This window comes from Aegilops tauschii, chromosome 6 (genome assembly GCF_002575655.3).
Source record: "Aegilops tauschii subsp. strangulata cultivar AL8/78 chromosome 6, Aet v6.0, whole genome shotgun sequence".
Classification (NCBI taxonomy): Eukaryota; Viridiplantae; Streptophyta; class Magnoliopsida; order Poales; family Poaceae; genus Aegilops; species Aegilops tauschii.
The window spans coordinates 335,154,103-335,174,407 of NC_053040.3; the positions used below are offsets into that span (position 1 = coordinate 335,154,103).

General features: G+C 41.5%; 1 long non-coding RNA gene across 1 annotated transcript; it reads right to left on the reverse strand.

The window, feature by feature from the left end:
* Positions 1 to 1,137: 1,137 nt before the first annotated feature.
* On the reverse strand, positions 1,138 to 2,401 carry LOC120965854 (uncharacterized). The gene is made up of 3 exons (XR_006664841.2): positions 2,246 to 2,401; positions 1,384 to 2,128; positions 1,138 to 1,276 (listed from the first exon to the last, which is right to left on the reverse strand). It is a non-coding gene; the product is annotated as an uncharacterized lncRNA (long non-coding RNA).
* Positions 2,402 to 20,305: the final 17,904 nt, after the last annotated feature.

Consider the following 20,305-nt stretch of genomic DNA (forward strand, 5'->3'; position numbering starts at 1 on the left):
CGCACAACTTTGCATGAAACTATTGCAACATCCTCTTGTCACATTGTGTGCCTCCAGGAGCGAAGCTTGATGACGTCGACCATTTCATAGTTGTCTTCCTCAGAGGCCACATATCGCGGAATTTTGCTCAAAGCCTATACCTTGGCACTCTTGGCGGTACAATCATGCTTTGGAACAACAATTTAGTTCAAATGTTAAACATCTTGGCCTCCAAATTTGGCCTCTTAGCTGTGGTGCTGATCCGCAGCTCAAATGTTAGCTTCAAGGTCACCACCGCATATGGACCGACCACCTCATCTCGGAAAGATGACTTCTTTGTTGAGTTGCTTGAAGAATCTACCTTGAGTAAATTGACTGTAGTTCGAGGAACTTGCAGCCAAGGAGAATAAGATGGATAGAGTTTTGCTCTTGTGTCTAATCATAAGTCGCTCCAACAAGACGTAGCACATTGGCAGAAGTGTGAACTAGTCAAACAAATAGCTTTACGCCATAGAGCAACACTGGTTCTATTCATACTGATCATTTTGTCATGGCCCAACATCCTGAGATGTGGAATAAATATGTCACGGAAGCAAACAATAAGAAGGCAACCGAGAAGGAGACACACGCGCGCGCACACACACACACATGCAAAGTTAATGGCGAACCAACCTGTGGTTGGATGGTTAGAGGGACTGTGGTATTCCCAGTCCACCAGGGTTCAAATCTTGGTGCTCGCTTTTATTTCTGAATTTATTTCAGGATTTCCGGCGATGCGCATTCAGTGGGAGGAGACGTTCCCGTCGACAACGAGGCGCCTACAGTGACTTCGTAAATCTCAAGATGATATGCGGCTCAGTCTTTCGGAGGTGCTCATAGGGGTAGGGTGTGCGTGTGTGCGTTTATAGGGGTGAGTATATGCGCGTGTATATGAGCGCTTGTGTCCGTACTGATGTTAAAAAAAAAGCAAAAATGAATTGAAGCATAGACGAGTCTTTCCGTAGATTGAGACTAATACTCCCTCACAGGGACGAAGCTAGAAAAAAGGGCACTGGTGTCAACCGCTGCCCACGCTAAGGCTCTAGCAGAAATTATAGTGATGCAACAACATAGATAATGGCCGAGAGCGATATAAAGAGCAACAATATGCAACGAGCTGGTGATATTATTATTACATAAAAAAAAATCGTACCGAGTAGCGAGTATTGGCTGAACGAAGTCATAAAGTAACACTTCTTTACATATTCCAAAAATAATAGGCAAAAAGATGACTTTGGAACGTTTCACTTGTAACTTTCTGGAAAGGATGAACAAAAAACATATTATATTCACAACAATAGTAAGAAACAATTAATGCAGAAAATAAGTATCATTAAGGAAAAAATAAAGTGATCTGAGACTTACATTTTATAACTTCCCTTCTCGATCTTTCATCTTCTTAAATAGATCAATTACATCATCATTCGTTATTGTAGAAAATATGTCTTTCTCCACATAGCAAATCAGGCAATCACTCATGAACTCATCACCCATTTTGTTCCGCAAAACACCCTTGACGATATTCATTGCTGAAAAGCATCTCTCCACTGACGCTGTGGCAACTGGCAAAATTAGCACCACAACTTTTAACAGCTACATTGTGAAAGCTATTAACTTCACCCTCATGAGTATCTAGTCTTTGTTTCTTATTCCAACAAGAGAAGCCTTTAACAACAAATGCATCATTACCACCTTGGCCGTCGATGCAATCTCTAAATAGATAGCAACACACGCAAAATGACTTATGCACCTTATCACTATACTCTAGCCAATGGTAGTCTTTGAACCATTTTGGATTATATCTCTGTTCAGCTCCTGCGATGGTTTTCTGAGGATATTTAAAGCCTTCTTGTGGTCTGTAAGGTCCTCTATTTAAATATATTCTTCTAATCTCATCTTGCTTCTTAGGATTCTTTGTGTACTGCCCTATTCTTTTTCGATCAGCTGGATCATGAGAAAGTGCATCTAAGTTAATTTCTGCCGGAGGCGGAGGAGTAGTACCAATATTTGAAGCAAGATCTTGTCTTGGTCTAACAGGCCTTGAAGTCCCTGCCACATTACTATCTAATGCTGGTCGTTTCCCTTTCAACAAAAATTTATCCATATCCTCCTGGTTCTCGGCAAATCAAAGAAAAGAAATTTCTTAGCCAATAGCCATCATGAAATCAAAGCACATGTAGAATTGTAGACAATCTAGAGACCGAGAGAGAGTGGGCAGATTAATTACCTGGGATGGGAAGAGCCAACACTTGCAAATTAAAGATTATGCACCGGTGGACGGTCGGCCGATGTCAACATTCACCCGATGAAACGGCGTCGAGTTCGCCGTCGTTCGTCGCCGATTCCCTGCGGCGGCTGTGGAATTAGGGATCGAGATGAGGAGGCGAAGAGACGAGGACGTGTGTCTGTTCGCGTATAGGTACATGCGTACAGCAGATCGATTAATTGATACATAGAGACGTGCGTACGCATTGGGCCTGGCCTTGTGTCATTGTTTGCTGCCACAGGATGTTGCTTTTTTAGAACTTAATGGATCTTATGGGCTAAGGCTTTAGGGATTAGCTGCTCTGCTGCTGGGCTGGGGTCAATGGAATTTTTGGGCTGGGGTCAAACGCATTTTTGTTAATACGTATTAGCTGAAAGGCCAGAAGGCACGGGTGTCAATTGACACCAGTGGCTACATGGGAGCTCCGTCCCTGCTCCCTCAGTCACAAAATAATTGTCTTATTTTAAGACGGAGGGAGTACTAAATTAGCCATGAACTTGTAAGTTGCAGGTAATAAAACACTTTGATCTTACTCATGAGAGGCGTGCATCTACCTCGTGCAATACTAAATTCCCCGGATAAATGTTTTTGACTCAACGTACGCACCTGCTCCACGAGGCGACAAGTTTAAGCAGGAGTCATCAAATCCAGTGGCTTGGCAATTTGTCGTTTCCGCCGGCAGCTTCCTTCCGGAAACAGAAAGAAATGCGTATACCATATCGGTCTCGACCGACGGTGGTATTCCGATGTGTTATTGATACCGCATTTTGCAAGTACTTTTTCTTAATTTCTTGACATAGTCATAGTCTCTTAATGGAACTAACTGTAGTTAAGAACTTGTCATGCTGTCTGCATGCGTACATAAACGAAAGTCCTACCTGATTTATTTAGCCCACAATAGCCGGCAGAAAAGGTGTTCCTTTATGACTACGGACATGACATTTCTGGTGTGTTGAGATTAACGAGTATTCTACTCCCTCCGTCCCATAATATAAGAGCGTTTTTTACACTAATGTAGTATAAAAAACGCTCTTATATTATGGGACGGAGGGAGTATTTTTCTTGCGGGAGAGCAGAGAGTAAGTATCATTTATATTGTGATACTAATCTAGTGCACATGCTGGGATTTATATACGTAGCAGGAGCGAACAAATCGCTTCAACACCACTGAATAACACTCTGATCCCTCATTTGCAACTAAAAACGACTTGTTTATTTTCATGTTACTACATACCATGCATATATCAATATATGCCATGGCCGTGAAATCCGTGGTCTACAAACAACCACTAATTGCGTATTCATCTCTTTTGGCAAAAAAATGCTCGAAATACCATCAGCCAAGCAAAAGGCCCACAACACCATCTCTACCCCTATTTTCGATCTCAATAATTTTTTTTGTGTGAATACGAACAATCCAATACCACAAAAAATGTTTTCCAAACTGAAGTGTTCATTTTTGAGAAATTTATAGATTGTCCATAATCATTCAAAGTATTCTATAATTCAGTAACTAAAACCATTTTCCAGAAAAAATATTTACACATGATTATACCCGACATTTCTTTTGCCGGTCAACTGTTGGACGAGTTAAATTTGGATCCTAAACTCGAAACTAACACTACTTGACCCTTAAATTGAAGTGCCAAAAATATTTGATCACTGAGAACAGTCAGACCGACATAACGGGTGACATGAAGGTGCATTTGAAAACATAGAGAAGATTTTGCTTTAGTTGCTCCCCTCCCTCCCCCTCCTCTGGCTCCCCCCGTGGGCGGCAGGGGAGGAACCCTAGCCACCGGCGCCTCTCCACTTCCCCTTCCCTCTCCCCCCGCCGCAAGAGGGCGCGCCCGGGCGAAGCCCGGCCAGCGCCGACAGCGGTGGGAATTCTCACCCCCTTGCGCGGCTGGGGCTGGCGCGGGCCGGCGCGGTAGGACCAGGGCGCTGCGGAGCGCGGGACGCGGCGGTGGCTCTGCGGGTGGCGCGGGGCTCTCCGACGGGCGCGGTGGGCTGCGACGAGGCGGGCCGTGCCCGGGGTCTGGATGCGGCACCTCAGCCGGATCTGGCCCTGTGGCGGTGCTGTGGGCGGGGGGCCACCTCTGCCGGGTCCTTCCTGCCTGGTGGAGGTGGGATATGGTGGCGCGTGCTGGTGGTCGGGGATGGCGGCTGCGCTTTGGCGGCGGCTCGGCCAGATCTGGCTTCTCAGCGGTGCGGGCCTCGGAAGGCTTGGGCTGCGGGCGGCCGCCTCGACCGGGGCCATGTCGGTTGGTTGGGGTGGCAGCGCAGTAGCGGCGGTTCAGCCCCCCTCTCCTGATGCTTGGGGTGCTTGGAGCTGCGGTTGGAGGCGTGGCCGGAGGGTGGAGCACGGTGGCTCGACGCTCCTCGTCTTTGGCTGGCCACAGTGGTAGGGCGCTCCGGGGGTTGGCAGGGGTGCCTCCGGGTTTTTGCTGTTGCCAGGGGTGGCGACGGCGGCCTGGCCCGGTTCGATAAATGGCGAGTTGGCTGCGGCGTGCCCGACAGCCGCCAATGGCTTTCTTCTGTCCTATTTCGGCTGGCTGGGTCCCATTCTCGCCCAAAGGGCCCGCCTTTCTGACAGCAGCGTCCGCTGGTCCGTGTGGAAGGAGGTGGGGTGGTCTTGGATGCCAGGGCGGCGGGTGGTGGAAGCCCAGTGCTCGCGGGCGGAGGCCGTGGCTCAGGTGCTGCCCGGTGGCCATGGTCGTGTGGGCGGCATGGTGACCGGGGGAACGATCGGTTCTGATGGTGCGGCTTCCGTACCTATGCCAGGGGCAGTGAGCGCGGACCGGGGTGAAAACCTGCTCTGTCTTTGGGCAGTCCGGCGGCGGCGAGTACGTCCCCTTCTTGAAGGCGCCGTCGCGGTCTTCATTGCCCGTCGTGTTGCTCCAGGGGAAACCCCGACCCTCGGTTCGGGCGGTGGCGGCACTCTGGTGTCGTAACCTTCCTGAAGGCGCCGCCTTGGAGCTCACGGTTCATCGTCTGCAGCTTCATCTCTTCGTGGTGGCATGTTCACGGTTGAGGATCCCGGTAGCTCTTGTAGTGGCTGGGTGTGGTGTTGCTGCGACTAGCGTCTATGAATTCTGCCTTGGGTGTGTGCGTGAGTTGAGGTGACGTGTGTTTGTATCAGATTGTGGTTGTTTGATGCTTTATATATAAAGCGGGGCGTAAGCCTTTTTCAGTAAAAACATAGAGAAAGGAAATAACATCATATCTCTTACAAAAATATTTCATGAATTTAATCGAAATCCCTAGATTTTATAATTTCACGACAAAGGTACTATCATTAATATGAGTGAAACCCTCGAATTTGATCAAACTTAGGAATACTGATTAAAATCATAAATATTGTTTCTTTTCATGCATATTTATAAAAGTATTTGTACTCAAATCCCTCATATTTTCTACTTTTATCAATAAAAAAGTTAGTCCCTATTGATTTCTATAATCGTCCATTCTTTTCCTTTGTACAAAGCCGCCGCTTGTTTTCATTTTCCCCTCAATTTCTTTAACATTTTCTATTTTGTTCTTTTGCCCTTATCACCCACAGGGGCAAAGCAACAACCATACACCTTTGACAGAGGTCCGGAACAGAATTTTGCGTGTGCGCGTGCATGCGCGCGCGTGTGTGGAGTTAAAAGACCAAAACAAACTTGGTCAGTAGACCAAAAAGGGACTTCTAATATATGCCATAATTAGATTTTTATGAAATTTAATCTTGAGATAGGTTCAAACAAATATTCATTTTCCAATTCCAGATTCATTTTTATTTCCAAAAATCCAAAACGAATCAACTTAAATAAATTAAAAGGTTACATATGAAAACCGTAAGTTTGTGGTCCAAAGTGCTTGAAAATACATTATGGTCATATTTTTGCATAAAGTATACTTATGGTTTAGAGTGTAGCAAGTGTATGGAATGTGAATATTTTAAAAGGATAAAATGTAATTACGTCTAAGTTTTATGGTTTAAGGTGTATGAAAATACTAGCCAATATCCCACATGTTGCTGCGGAACTAGGTATTTGATTTCTAAATATTGTGTAAAATTTAAATTTGTTCCTTTTGATTTAAACTATGTGAGAAAATTTCTATAGAAATAAAAACCAAAAAATACCATAAGAAGTTGAATATGTCGCAATTAAATGCGACAGGATTTAATACTCGGTTAGAATACATTTTGGTGCATGTTACTTGGTTGAGAGTCTCTCAGACAAAAATTATTAGAACAAGCTACTACACCAATTTTAATGACATGGAAGAAAAATTGCTCTTTAATGACTTGTAGTGGGGTTTGACAATATGAGACACTATATAGATTAATCATTTTGATCACTATTACTTGATATACATTAATTTGTGATAAATCGAGTATATATTTATTCCATGTGAAACTAAGAGGAAATGCACTTACTGCTCGGTGGAAACAGACGTTTCACGGTATAATAATGGTTGTAACTCATGCGCTTAGTGTGCAATGGATATGTTATTCTCTGTGGCCAATAAGAGATGGAACTTTTTTTTATATCGTGCGGCCTACGTGCTGCGTTCGTATATGACCAGCGAAGCAAGCATATATACATAAACTAAAGAGAATAATTCAAGAGGTCCGTCCAAACGGCAAAAAGATCCCTTCATGTATTAGCGTCGAACATACTCCCTCCGTTCCAAAATAGACTTTGTACTAACTTTAGTATAAAGTTGAGTTATCTGTTTTGGAAGCGAGGGAGTAGATGCTAAGTGGGCCGACAAACCAAATTCTGAATGATTACGTTGGTGTCAGATTATCGATCGAGTATGTCAGAATATCTGTGTTAGCAGCTTACGTTTTCCAAGAGACTGGCAATACGACTCTGGCTCTGGTCATCATGTATGTATATACGCTTGCCGTTCTTATACCACGTACGCTGAGGCTGACGCTCCACCGGCGTCAATGTCATTGCGCCACTAGCTCCTTGCCAACGCATGATGCATGCAACGCAGATGTAATCTCACTTGTTTCTTTTCTCGAACCGTGCCTAATCTCACTGGTCATTACATAAAGAGGAGTTCGCGAGTCAGTTTCAGATTGCAGTTGCGGTCGCTAGCTAGCTCTTGCGCGAGAAGACTTCAAGTCAGAAAAAGAACCAAATGAATCGCGAACTCTTGCATCTTCACTTGATGACATAGACGAAGAAGAAAGAATACTGCTTTGAGTTCGTGACATTTATTCCCAACCAGATTCTATATGCCTGCCCGGCCGGTGGCAGACTTGTATATTTGCGCAGATAAGATATGCTATGATTTCATGGCTTTTTTTCGCACTTAATACCATGAGGTGTCTTTTGTCCTTCTCCCTTGAGAAAAATAAAATAAATATGCATGCATGAATGATAATCCCAACAACCTCCAAAAGTTTTCTGTCTGACAGTGTCACTGACTTTTCTCTTTTTCTGAAACACATGTTCTGTTTAGTATTGGTGGGTCGCAGAAGTCCACTACCAAACCAGCATTTTAGTAGCGACCTGGCAGGCTGGAAGCTTAGAATTAACGTTGTTAAGGAACCTGTTGCTCCATTGGCCGAGAATACCATTCTTCTGAAGTCGTTTGTACCAGCCACATAATTTACAAAGGCTCCATCTTTTCCTAATGCCGGTGTGTTGTGTTCAAGCAGTGAAACGAACTGCTCTACTCCTCGTCAGAAGAAAATATGTGCACCGGTACGTACGTACATCCTGAGAAGTCACATTGCCATTGTAAACCAAACAATAATGGTACTCCTAATGATGAGCGTCGGTACAGTCAGATATTTCGTTATGCTTTGCTCCCACGAGCAATCATGCATTTCGTGGCGGCTATACCGTGGGGTCCACGCGTGTCTCCCAACAGGTTAAGGATTTTCATACAAATCTTTGGTCAGACTTTTAACTATGGTGAATCTGATATTTTTATGGCAAATTATGTTGTTGCGAACATGACAAATTCTTTCAGTAGACATGACAATTCTTGGGAAAAACCTGAGCATGGCAAGGATTTGCCATGTTTACTGAAGGAAGCTGACATGCTCTCAACAACATAATTTGTCATCAATGCATCAAATTTGTCATGGTTAAAAATCTTACATCTGATTTTTAACATTGCTGCCGAGCCAGGAAAATGGGATGAGGAAGGCCGAGTGTTCTTAAGTATTGTTGGGGAGGGCCATTCCATCAACATATATCATTTTAGCAGTAAAAAATTAATTGTTCACATTAGTGCTAGGCTTAAATCAGTGACAATGGGGGGGGGGGGGGGGGGGGGGGGGGCTGCCCCTGCTGGTCCCCCGTCTCCGCCACTAATTGCCGCGGATTAAACCTCAAAAGACCAAGCGGTACTTCTTTATTTTCCTTTTGCCAAGACATCACGAAAGGTTTGCTCCTATGTTGTACTATATACACATCGTATTCAAAGTGATACATTTTCATCCTTCCTCCTATATATGGTATTTAGTTTCAAAATTTGACAAATTTACCTTTAACGACAAATTTACCTTTAACTTTTGTTGCCAAGTATTTTAATTTTTTTTACCAGTGGAGTAGCCTGCCAAATGGGCCAAGGTGGTCCAATAATCAAAATATAAATATAAATTCATTTCTTTTATAACAAATAATCTTATCCATATGATATAGTCTTTGGGGAAATTTGTACCTCGATCAAAGCGATCTGGATGATCGTGTACCCATGATTAATGCATGACATGACAACCTTGTCATTTGGTCCGCATAAAATGAAAAGTGAAAGCAAAAGCTAAATTGAGGGGGGGGGGTCTAGAATACAAAAACTCGGTAAAAGCTTAAATATCACAAATATCAAAAAGTATGAAAAGAAAAAATACAATATTTCAAAACACAAATTAAAACTACTATGGAAACAAACAATTCAAAAGAGTTAGAAATGTCTCCACGGCTCATTTGGGTAGATTGATGCAATTTTCGTTGACATTCATATGCTTGCACTTGGACACTCAATTTTCCCTTATTTTATATCTATTGGTTTTGTGCTTCGTAGGATTTCAAAAAAAAAATTTGCATGGCCGACCGACCGAGTCTTGCACCAGTTGCCCACAGGAAACTAGATCCCTCGCGATCCAAAGCACATCATGGCTCTATGTCCTCCCTGAAACCCCCAGGTGCATCCTCCACTGGATTTGTTGCAACCATTCACGAGGGGGTGGCGTCCATTTCACAATTAGGGAGACAGAGGAGCGGGGCGACGGCTTTCGGCGATCGGAGGGTGACGGATTTGGGGGCGGTTGGAGCTCGAGAGCGGCATCCCCATGAGGGAGCTTGGTTGCCCGGCGAATAATGGCGCTCGATAAGGTAAATTGCCCTCCCCCTGCGTTTCCCTTGTCCTTTTTTGCTCCCACAATACTGCTCTGGTGGTGGGGGTCGCCATGGGGGGTCATCAGTGTTCCCGACCGATGTTTTGACATAGGGTAGATGATGGTTCTGGGCTAGGACCCCATGGTTTTTTGGGTTTTGCTCCATGATTGGGCGGTTGCAGATGTTGCGATGGGGTAGGTTGTAGGGTTTGGAGATGTTTGGGATTCAAATCGATGCAGCATTTTCGCGATGACTTCTAGGTTGCATTACTGTGTTGATGTGATGTTATAGGTGTAAGATAGATGGTTGATACATGGTTCAATTTTGTTGCTTATATAGGGGTCCAATTTTTACTACAGTATTGTGGTGATTTAGATTCGGTATCTTAGGGGTTCATTTTCCTGCGATATAATAGGTTCATTTTTGTTCCTGTGTTCACATGGGTAATTCAATTGTAGTAATGTGAGTCCTATAGAGAGGAGGACATATTTTCTGTGATTATAAGTGTTGGTGCAATGACTTGCCCCCTTGTGTTTTTGGCAATGTTGGGGATATCGCTTATCGGAAACTTATCGGTCGACCCATGATAAGAGGTAAATCGGCCAGTTTATCGGCATATCGGCCGATATATCGCCATATGGCTGATTTATCGGCCGATTTATCTTATCGGTCAAACACCGGTAAGCGATAAATCGGCCGATTTATCGGAATGTCGGAAGATATCTTGAACAGTGGTTTTTGGAGATTGTCAGAAACAATTCGGGATTAATTTGTTTCCTAGTGCACACAGAGAGAAATGTCCCCTCGCGTATCGAGAAGAATGCTACATTTTGTAGAGAAATTTTATATAGACTGCATCGAGAGTTATTTGCGTTATATAGAATATGAATATGTTTCAAGGAATGCTATTCCGAGAAGATTGTGTGGCGGAGTAGACCCCTAAAAATATTGCTGAAATGAAGCAATTTGTACGCGAGGTGTCCGAGAAGAAATGACCGCCGTCGACAAGATTGAAGATGAAGCGAAGACATAGCATCTATTTTGTTGTTCTTTTTCTCTTATTTGAGTCATAGGACCACCGTACTACCGAGAGGGGTATAGGTATTTGAGACTTATGTCTGTTGTGATGCTTAGCTGAAACCTATGAGAATTGAGAGAAATCTCTTGTGCGTTGAAACATTACCTGTTAAACATAGACGATGATCTTTTGGGTTGTGAAAGATATGTTTTGAACAAAGGAGTCACCTTTAATTGTTCCTCAAGTAAAGTTGTCGTGTGCTCAAAACCCGACCGTTGGAAACATGTCAGTTGGGCATTGGCTGGGCCGTGTGTCCTAAATTGTCATTTTCCTTCTAGGAAGGTTGCAGCTATAAATAGCCACCACGAACCAACATGATTCGTTGGCTGCTCCGCTTGATATTCTGAGAAGATTGTTTGAGCACCCCTCTTTAAGATATTTGAGTTTAAAATCTACTCAGAGAAAATCAAGGGCTAGAAGTAGATAGTAGTTGAGCATCATAGTAGATCTGAGTTGATAGTTATTGTGCCTATTACTCTTGAGAGCTGCCAACTCTCTAGACAAGTAGGTGTCGGCTTGAGTGATGAAGAGTAATTGTCATCTCCAAGTCAAAGTCTTCAGCAACCAACAGTCATCATGATTTGTGAAGCAAGTCTGTTGAACATTTGGAGATTGTTGGGAAGAATATACCATGAGTGAAATCGACCATAGTCGGATCATCGTCAAGTTGATGAGAACAGGACAGAAAGAAGTTTGCTCTTGTGTTAAATCACAACTCCCTTGAACTAGACATAGCTCTTTTATTGAAGAGTGAACCAGTCTACCAAATCTCATGTCGCCATCGAGCACCACTAGTTATCTCTCAGTCTGTATTTATCACCAGTAATTCTTCCTGGACTGAGTTGTGTATCCTGTGTTGCTCTTCGGTGCTATCACTTCAGATCACCTTTAGAGTAAATCGATCCATCATTATTGTGACAATGTTGTGTAGTATATTTATGTTATTTTTTTCTTCAGGTTGTATGCATGTATGTTCGCCTGTTGTTTATCTGGTGTTACTTTGTTATACATCTTAGCTTGTCACTGATGAATATTTTCTCAATCGTTTGCTCTCAATTGTTTTGTGCCAAGTGTATTGTTTATCATGTTTTGTATCATCCATGCTCATAGTTTTGTTTCTATTCGGCTTTACAATCTCCATCCTCAGAGCTCTGTGCCACTACACCCGTAGAATCATCATCACTTTTCATTGAGAGTTTTGCTTAATCCTTGCGGCTCATTTAGTTCATTTTATAGGGTACTTTACTGTATTAGTTTTCGTTCGCGCCTAGACTATTTTTCCGTTGTGCTGTACTGAGATATTTCAATTTTTGAAAGAAATTTTAAATCTTCATTCACCCCCTCTGGTCGATATACTCTCGATCCTATAACAAGTTCATTGTATATATCATGTGTTGTTATAGACAATTATAGGTTCATGTTTAGCGGTTGTATATATTTTTTGCTGATGTATATATCCTATGAATATAATACTTACATGCAGTAATGTGACCATAGGTTCATGTATTATAGGGAGGGGTGGGGGAGGGGTTTTAAAATGATTTTTACTACAATAATGTTCTTTCATAGGATTCTTATGCAATTAATTGGTTTGATAGGTTTTTTCCAACTATGGGTCATACATAATGGGAACATAATGCGTTCATGCTTCATATATTATGGTTATACAGATGTTACAAACTCCATCCAAAAAAGTTACAAGGGAGACTCTTTGCATTTTTCTGAAACTTTTGTAAAATAGAATGCTACATTCTTGGAATTTACATAATGGTAACTGCCACGTCCATTTTGCATCATGTTTTTATGTTGATATTTATTTTATTATGGACTGTTATTACACTTTATGATACAATTCTTATGCCTTTTCTCTCTTACTTTGCAAGAATTATATGAAGAGGGAGAATGCCGACAGCTGGAATTCTGGACCAGAAAGGAGCAAATCTGAGATACCTATTCCGCACAACTCCAAATGTCCCGAAACTGTATGGAGAATTGTTTTGGAATATACAAAAAATATTGGGCGAAGAAATACCAGGAGAGAACCCACCAGGTGGCCACAAGCCTGGGGGCTGCCCTACCCCCAGGGCGCGCCCACTGAGCTTGTGGGCCCCTGGCCAGCCTCTGGTGCCCATCTTCTGCTATATGAAGTGTTTTGACCTAGAAAAAAGAAGAAGATGGCTTTCAGGATGAAGTGCCGTCGTCTTGAGGCGAAACATGGGCAGAAGCAATCTAGGGCTCCGGCGGAGCGATTCTGCCGGGGAAACTTCCCTCCCGGAGGGGAAATCGATGCCATCATCATCACCAACAATCCTCTCATCGTGGGAGGACCAATCTTCATCAACATCTTCACCAGCACCATCTCCTCTCAAACCCTAGTTCATCTCTTGTATTCAATCTTTGTCTCAAAACCTCAGATTGGTACCTGTGGGTTGCTAGTAGTGTTGATTACTCCTTCTAGTTGATGCTAGTTGGTTTATTTGGTGGAAGATCATATGTTCGGATCCTTAATGATATTCAATACCCCTCTGATCTTGAACATGAACATGCTTTGTGAGTAGTTACTTTTGTTCCTGAGGACATGGGAGAAGTCTTGTTATAAGTAATCATGTGAATTTGGTTTTCGTTCGATATTTTTGATGAGATGTATGTTTTCTTTCCACTAGTTGTGTTATGTGAACGTTGATTGCATGAAACTTCACCATGATTTGGGCCTAGGGGGAGGCATTTGGAAGTAGCAAGTAAATGATGGGTTGCTAGAGTGATAGAAGCTTAAACCCTACTTTATGTGTTGCTTCGTAAGGGGCTGATTTGGATCCACATGTTTAATGCTATGGTTAGATTTATCTTAATTCATCATTCGTAGTTGCAGATGCTTGCGAGAGGGGTTAATCATAAGTGGGAGGCTTGTCCAAGTAAGGACAACACCCAAGCACCGGTCCACCCACATATCAAGTTATCAAAGTAGCGAACGCGAATCATATGAGCATGATGAAAACTAACTTGACGATAATTCCCATGTGTCCTCGGGAGCGCTTTGTTTTATATAAGAGTTCGTCTAGGCTTGTCCTTTGCTATAAAGAGGATTGGGCCACCTTGTTGCACCTTTGTTAAACTTGTTACTCGTTATGAATTACCTTGACACCAACTATCTGTTACCGATAATTTTAGTGCTTGCAGAAAATACCTTGCTGAAAACCGCTTGTCATTTTCTTCTGCTCCTCGTTGGGTTTGACACTCTTACTTATTGAAAGGACTACGATTGATCCCCTATACTTGTGGGTCATTAGTAACTTTATGATCATGGGTTTTTATAGTACAATGCAATGTGTTGTTGCTTCACCTTTTTCCCTTTTTTCTTGTTGCATGAACTACAAGCAAGAAGAACCAGTGAAATAGGATATTATCAAGAAAGGTTCGTTTGGATATTTGTTAGATATCCGGCTCTTCAAAGTATCTCGTGAGCTCATTGAGTTCATTGTCATGAACATGAGCCACATGTGGTGTGATTTTTGATACATTAACAAGGTCATCAAGTTTAATAGGCTCATAGTTTAGAAGGGTTTCAATGTGCCATCCGGCAAAAGAGTTGTGATGCTTCTAAAATAGAGTGACAAATGTGACCTTTGTAGCATTTACAAAGATGGGAACTGATACGTCTCCAACATATCTATAAATTTTTATTGTTCCATGCTGTTATATTATCAATCTTGGATGTTTTATATTCATTTTATAGCAACTTTATATCATTTTTGGGACTAACCTATTGACATAGTGCCCAGTGCCAGCTTGATGTCTTTTGCTTGTTTTTTACTTCACATTATATCCATATCAAACGAAGTCCAAATGCAGCGAAACTTTTTGGAGATTTTTTTCTGCCCAGAAGAGACCCAGGGAGCCCAGGAGGTGAACCAGAGGAGGCCCGTGGGGCCCACAAGACACTAACACGTCTCCAACGTATCTATAATTTATGAAGTATTCATGCCATATTTACAACAATTTTATATGGTTTTGGTATGATTTGCATGGAACTAACTCGGACTGACGCTGTTTTCAGCAGAACTAATGTGGTGTTGTTTTTGTGCAGAAATGAAAGTTCTCCAAATGAGCTGAAACTTTTTGACGATTTTTTGGAACAAAAGAGACCCCCGAAGCTTCGTGGCAGGGCTAGAAGAGCCACAAGGAGGGCACAACCCACCAGGGCGCGCCTGGTGGGCCTGGCTTGCCCCGGTGGGTTGTGCTCACCTCGAGGCCCATCTAAGCGTGAAACCAACGCCAATAAATCATATAAATAGAGAAACCATAAGGGGTTAACCTAGATCAGAAGTTCCGCCGCCGCAGGCCTGTGTAGCCACCGAAAACCAATCTAGACCCCGTTCTGGCACCCTGCCGGTGGGGGGAATCATCTCCGGTGGCCATCTTCATCATCCCGGCGGCCACCATGATGAGGAGGGAGTAGTACACCCTCGGGGCTGAGGGTTTGTACCAGTAGCTATGTGTTTAATCTCTCTCTCTCCCTCCCTCTCTCTCTCTCTCTCGTGTTCTTGAGATGTCACGATCTTGATGTATCACGGGCCTTGTTAATATAGTCGGATCATTTGGTGTTTTCCCCTCTCTATCTTGTTGTGATGAATTGAGTTTTCCCTTTGAGATTTCGTTGTTATCGGATTGAATACTTTTATGGATTTGAGAACACTTGATATATGTCTTGCAATTGAATACTCGTGGTGACAATGTGTTATCGTATTGATTCACTTGATATATGTTTTGGCACTCAACTCGCAGATTCCTGAGGTGACATTGGGGTAATCCATGCATAGGGGTTGATGCACATTCTTGTCTTTGTTTCTCTGGTAGAAATCTTGGGGCACTCTTTGAAGTTCTTTGTGTTGGATTGAGTAATATGAATATGAATTTGCTTTGGTGTTATTTTAGTACGAACTCTAGGATAGATCGAATGGAAAGAATAGCTTTATGTTATTTTAGTACGAACTCTTGAATAGATCGAACGGAAAGAATAGCTTTGAGGTGGGTTCGTACCCTACAAACAATTTATTCTTATGTTCTTCGCCAGATGGGAACTTTGGAGTGATTCTTCATCGCACTTTGAGGGATGGTTATATGATCCAATTATATTAGCATGGGTGAGAGATTGCACTAGCGAAAGTACGGACCCTAGGCCTCATTTTCAAGCATTGCAATACCGTTTTTGTGCCCGTTTACTATTTGCTACCTTGCTGTTTTTATTTATTCAGATTATAAAAATATATTTCTACCATCCATATTACACTTTTATCACCATATCTTCGCCGAACTAGTGCACCTATACAATTTTCCATTGTATTAGGTGTGTTGGGGACACAAGAGATTTCTTGTATTTGGTTGCAGGGTTGTTTGAGAGAGACCATCTTGATCCTACGCCTCCCACGGATTGATAAACCTTAGGTCATCCACTTGAGGGAAAATTGCCACTGTCCTACAAAACTCTACGCTTGGAGGCCCAACACGAGTCTACAAGAATAAAGTTGCATAGTAGACATCAAGCTCTTTTCTGGCGCCGTTGCTGGGGAGGTGAGTGCATGAAGGTATATCTTTAGATCTTGCAATTGAATCTTTTAGTTTCTTGTTTTATCACTAGTTTGGTTTATAAAAGAAAACTACATAAAAATGGAATTGAGGTTGCATCATATTATTGATCATCTTTATAATATCTTTCTTGAAAATGATGAATTGGAAAATTGTGCTCAGTTGGTTGAAGAATTCAATAGAATGTTTGGTATAAATGATGAGCATGATTGCAATGTTGTTAGTATGAATTCTTTGAATATCCATGATGCTAATGATATACAAAGCTACAAGCTTGGGATGCTATATTTGATGAAGATGATGTTTTTAGTCCCCCAAGTTTTGATGAGAAAATTTATTATGATGAAAGCATGCCTCCTATTTATGATGATTATATTGATGAAAGTGGATTTGGAGAGGTCATGACTTTATTTAATGATGATTCCACTATGTTGGAAGAAGTCACAATTGATTATGACAACAAAGTTCCTATCTGTAATGATTATGGTGATGACATGTATGCTATAAAGAATAATGATAACCATGAAACTTGTCATCATGATTTTAATTTTCAATCCCATGATAGTTATTTTGTTGAGTTTGCTCCCACAACTATTCATGAGAATAAATTTGCTTATGTGGAGAGTAAGAAAATTTCTATGCTTATGTATCATGAAAATAATGATTTATGTGATGGTTATATTGTTGAATTTCTTCATGATGCTACTGAAAATTATTATGAGGGAGGAGCTTATGATTGTAGGAATTGCAATAATATCAAGCTTCCTCTCTATGTGTTGAAAGTTTTGAAGTTATGCTTGTTTTGCCTTCCTATGCTAGTTCATTCTTGTTCCCATAAGTTGTTTGCTCACAAAATCCCTATGCATAGGAAGTGGGTTAGACTTAAATGTGATAGCATATGCTTCATGATGCTCTCTTTATGTTTCAATCCTTACCTTTTATGCGAGCATCATTGAACTCATCATGCGTAGCTAAAAGGCATTAAAGAAAAACGCTTGTTGGGAGTCAACCCAACACTTTTACCTACTGTTCTCATGTGTTCACATGATTAAGCTACTGTATTAATCATGTTTTATTGTTTTTGTTTCAATAAAGTGCCAAGTAAAGCCTTTGGGATCATATTGGGTGATAGTTAATTTGATCTTGCTGAAAAACAGAAACTTATGCGCTCATGAAAATAATTCTCATTTTTAGCAGAAGAGTGATTTTGAGTTGATTCTTTTTTAGGAAGATTAATATACATATTTCTCACGTGTTCCTAAGTTTTTCATAATTTTTGGAGTAGAAGAAGTATGGTTTGAGTACAGATTACTACAGACTGTTCTGTTTTTGACAGATTCTGTTTTCAATGCAAAGTTTGCTTGTTTCCTAGTTTCTATTGCATATATTGCTCAATATAAATTGTGGAAATGATATGCTACAGTAGGCATTGTGTGGAAACAATTATGAATCTTGTATTTTACAGTACCAAAGTGAAATGGTTTGCTCTTTATCATACTAACCTATCTCACGAAGTTCCGTTAAGTTTTGTGTGATTGAGGTTTTCAAGTTTTGGGTGAGACATCGATATGAGGAGAATAAGGAGTGAAAAGACCCTAAGATTGGGAATTCCCAAGGCACCCCAAGTTAATATCCAAGGAATATCCAAGCAACTAAGCTTGGGGATGCCCCGGAAGGCATCCCCTCTTTCGTCTCAAACATTATCGGTAACCTCACTTGGAGCTACATTTTTCATTCGTCACATGATATGAGGTTTACTTGGAGCGTCATTTTAATCTGTTTGGATTTGCTTGCTGTTACTTATAATAAAGTTTTGCGTCTTTCATTTCAATAAAAATGTCAAGGATAGCCATCACCATGCTTATTTTGCAAGTATACTTGTTGCTGTTTCAAAACAGAAAGTTTACCGGTGTTGCAAAAATTCCCTAGAAAAGTCCGAATGAGATAAAATGTTGAAACTTTTTGCATAATAATCTCTGATAAGTTTTCTGCAGTGTGGTAAAATTTTCATAAATTTTGGAGTTAGGGAAGTAGGATGAATCTTGCATTCTTTACACATTGTACTGGTTTGGCAGATTGCAGTCATGTTTGCATTGTTTGCATACGTTTGCTTGTTTAATGATTCTATTTGAGGATAGGAGTATTAAATATGCAGAGGCATTTAGTATGCAATGTTGAATAATAATTTTTGTGATTTGCTACAGTAGAGTATGATAAGGTTTTTGCATTGGTTTATACTAACTTATCTCACGAGTTCTTGTTGAGTTTTGTGTGGATGGAGTTTTTGAGATTTAGGGAAACCGTGATATGAGAGGAATTAAGGAGACACAAAATCTCAAGCTTGGGGATGCCCAAGGCATCCCAAATTTATATTTCAATAAGTCTCAAGCATCTAAGCTTGGGGATGCCCCGGTAGGCATCCCACCTTTCTTCTTCAACAATTATCGGTTAATATCGGTTGAGCCTAAGTTTTTGCTTCATCACATGATGTGTGTTATTCTTGAAATGTCATTTTGTTTAGTTTTTCTTGCTGTTTTAATAAAATACTTAGATCTGAAAGTTTTTAAATAAAATAGAGTCCTCAAATAGTTGCCAGGGAGGCTAGGTAAGCGGCACTCACATCCCGTCAACGAAGCTCTTTTCTATGGAATTGCTCTAGTGCTTCACTTATATCTTTTTGGAGCACGGTGTGCTTTAGTATTTTTGAAGAAATTCTCTCTTACTTCACTTAAATTAATTTGAGAGAAAGAAATATTTTGCTCAAGATCTTCACTTATATTTGTTTGAGCTTATCAAAAGAAACATATGAAAATTAGTTCCAAAGTGATAGATATCCAAGAAGGATATAACTTTCATGAAGATCATTGGACCAAATAAACTTGATTCCTTGTAATAGTTTTGAGATATGATGATATGATATGTGAGTCATGTTGATGAGTAATTATGCTTTAGTAAGAATATTGGTGTTAAGGTTTGTGATTCCCTATGCAAGTACGAAAGTCAATAGTTATGCAATGAAATTACATCCTACTTGTGGTGCATTATCCGGTGTTAATTATGCTCAATGCTCGCTTATGAGATTATTCGTTTCTTGGTTAGTCGCTTCTCAATCTTTTGCTAGCCTTCATTTTGCACTAAGTATGATCACTATTTGTGCATCCAAAATCCTTAAAACCAGTTTTGCCACATGAGTCCACTATACCTACCTATATGCGGTATTCTTTTGCCGTTATAAGCAAATTTGTATGTGCCATCTCTAATTTTCAAAATAAATTTCTCTCTTGTGTGCTCGTACCACTCGCGAGGCGGTGAGGGGTGGCCAATATTTTCCATGCTAGCACTACAAAAAAATACACTTCCGTGATGATACGTGTTTGTCACAGTAGGTCACGTTTTCTGTCATGCATGTACATCCATGACAAATTTATGATAGAATCAAGATAGTCATACCTGTGCTATCGTAGAAGTGTTCCATGACATTACCAAAATTATCATCACGGAAGTGGACATCACGGAAGTGTCCACTTCCATGATGATAAATCGCGCGTCACAGAAGTGCTTTCGTCAAGGGTGACCGACACGTGGCATCCACTGTAACGGAACGCCGTTAAGCTATCGGGTCCGGTTTTGGATCCGATAACCCGTTAACAGCCCGGACCAATGGGGATTTTCCACGTGTAAAATTCTGATTGGCTGACGAAAACACGTGTCAGCTCCGCGTTGGCACAGGTGTCACTCATCCAATGGGCGAGATGTGCCTATGATATGCTGACACGTGGACCGGCCCAAAAGTGGCCCATAGAGTTTAAATGGGCCGGCCCAACTAAAGGCCCATAAGATTTTGCGGTCCATAATGGGCCAGCCCAGCAAAAGGCCCATGAGATTTTTCGTATCATAATGGGCCGGCCCAGCTAAAGGCCCACGAGATTTTGCGTGCCATAATGGGCCGGCCCAGCTAAAGGCCCGTGAGATTTTGCGGACCATAATGGGCCGGGCCAGATAAAGGCC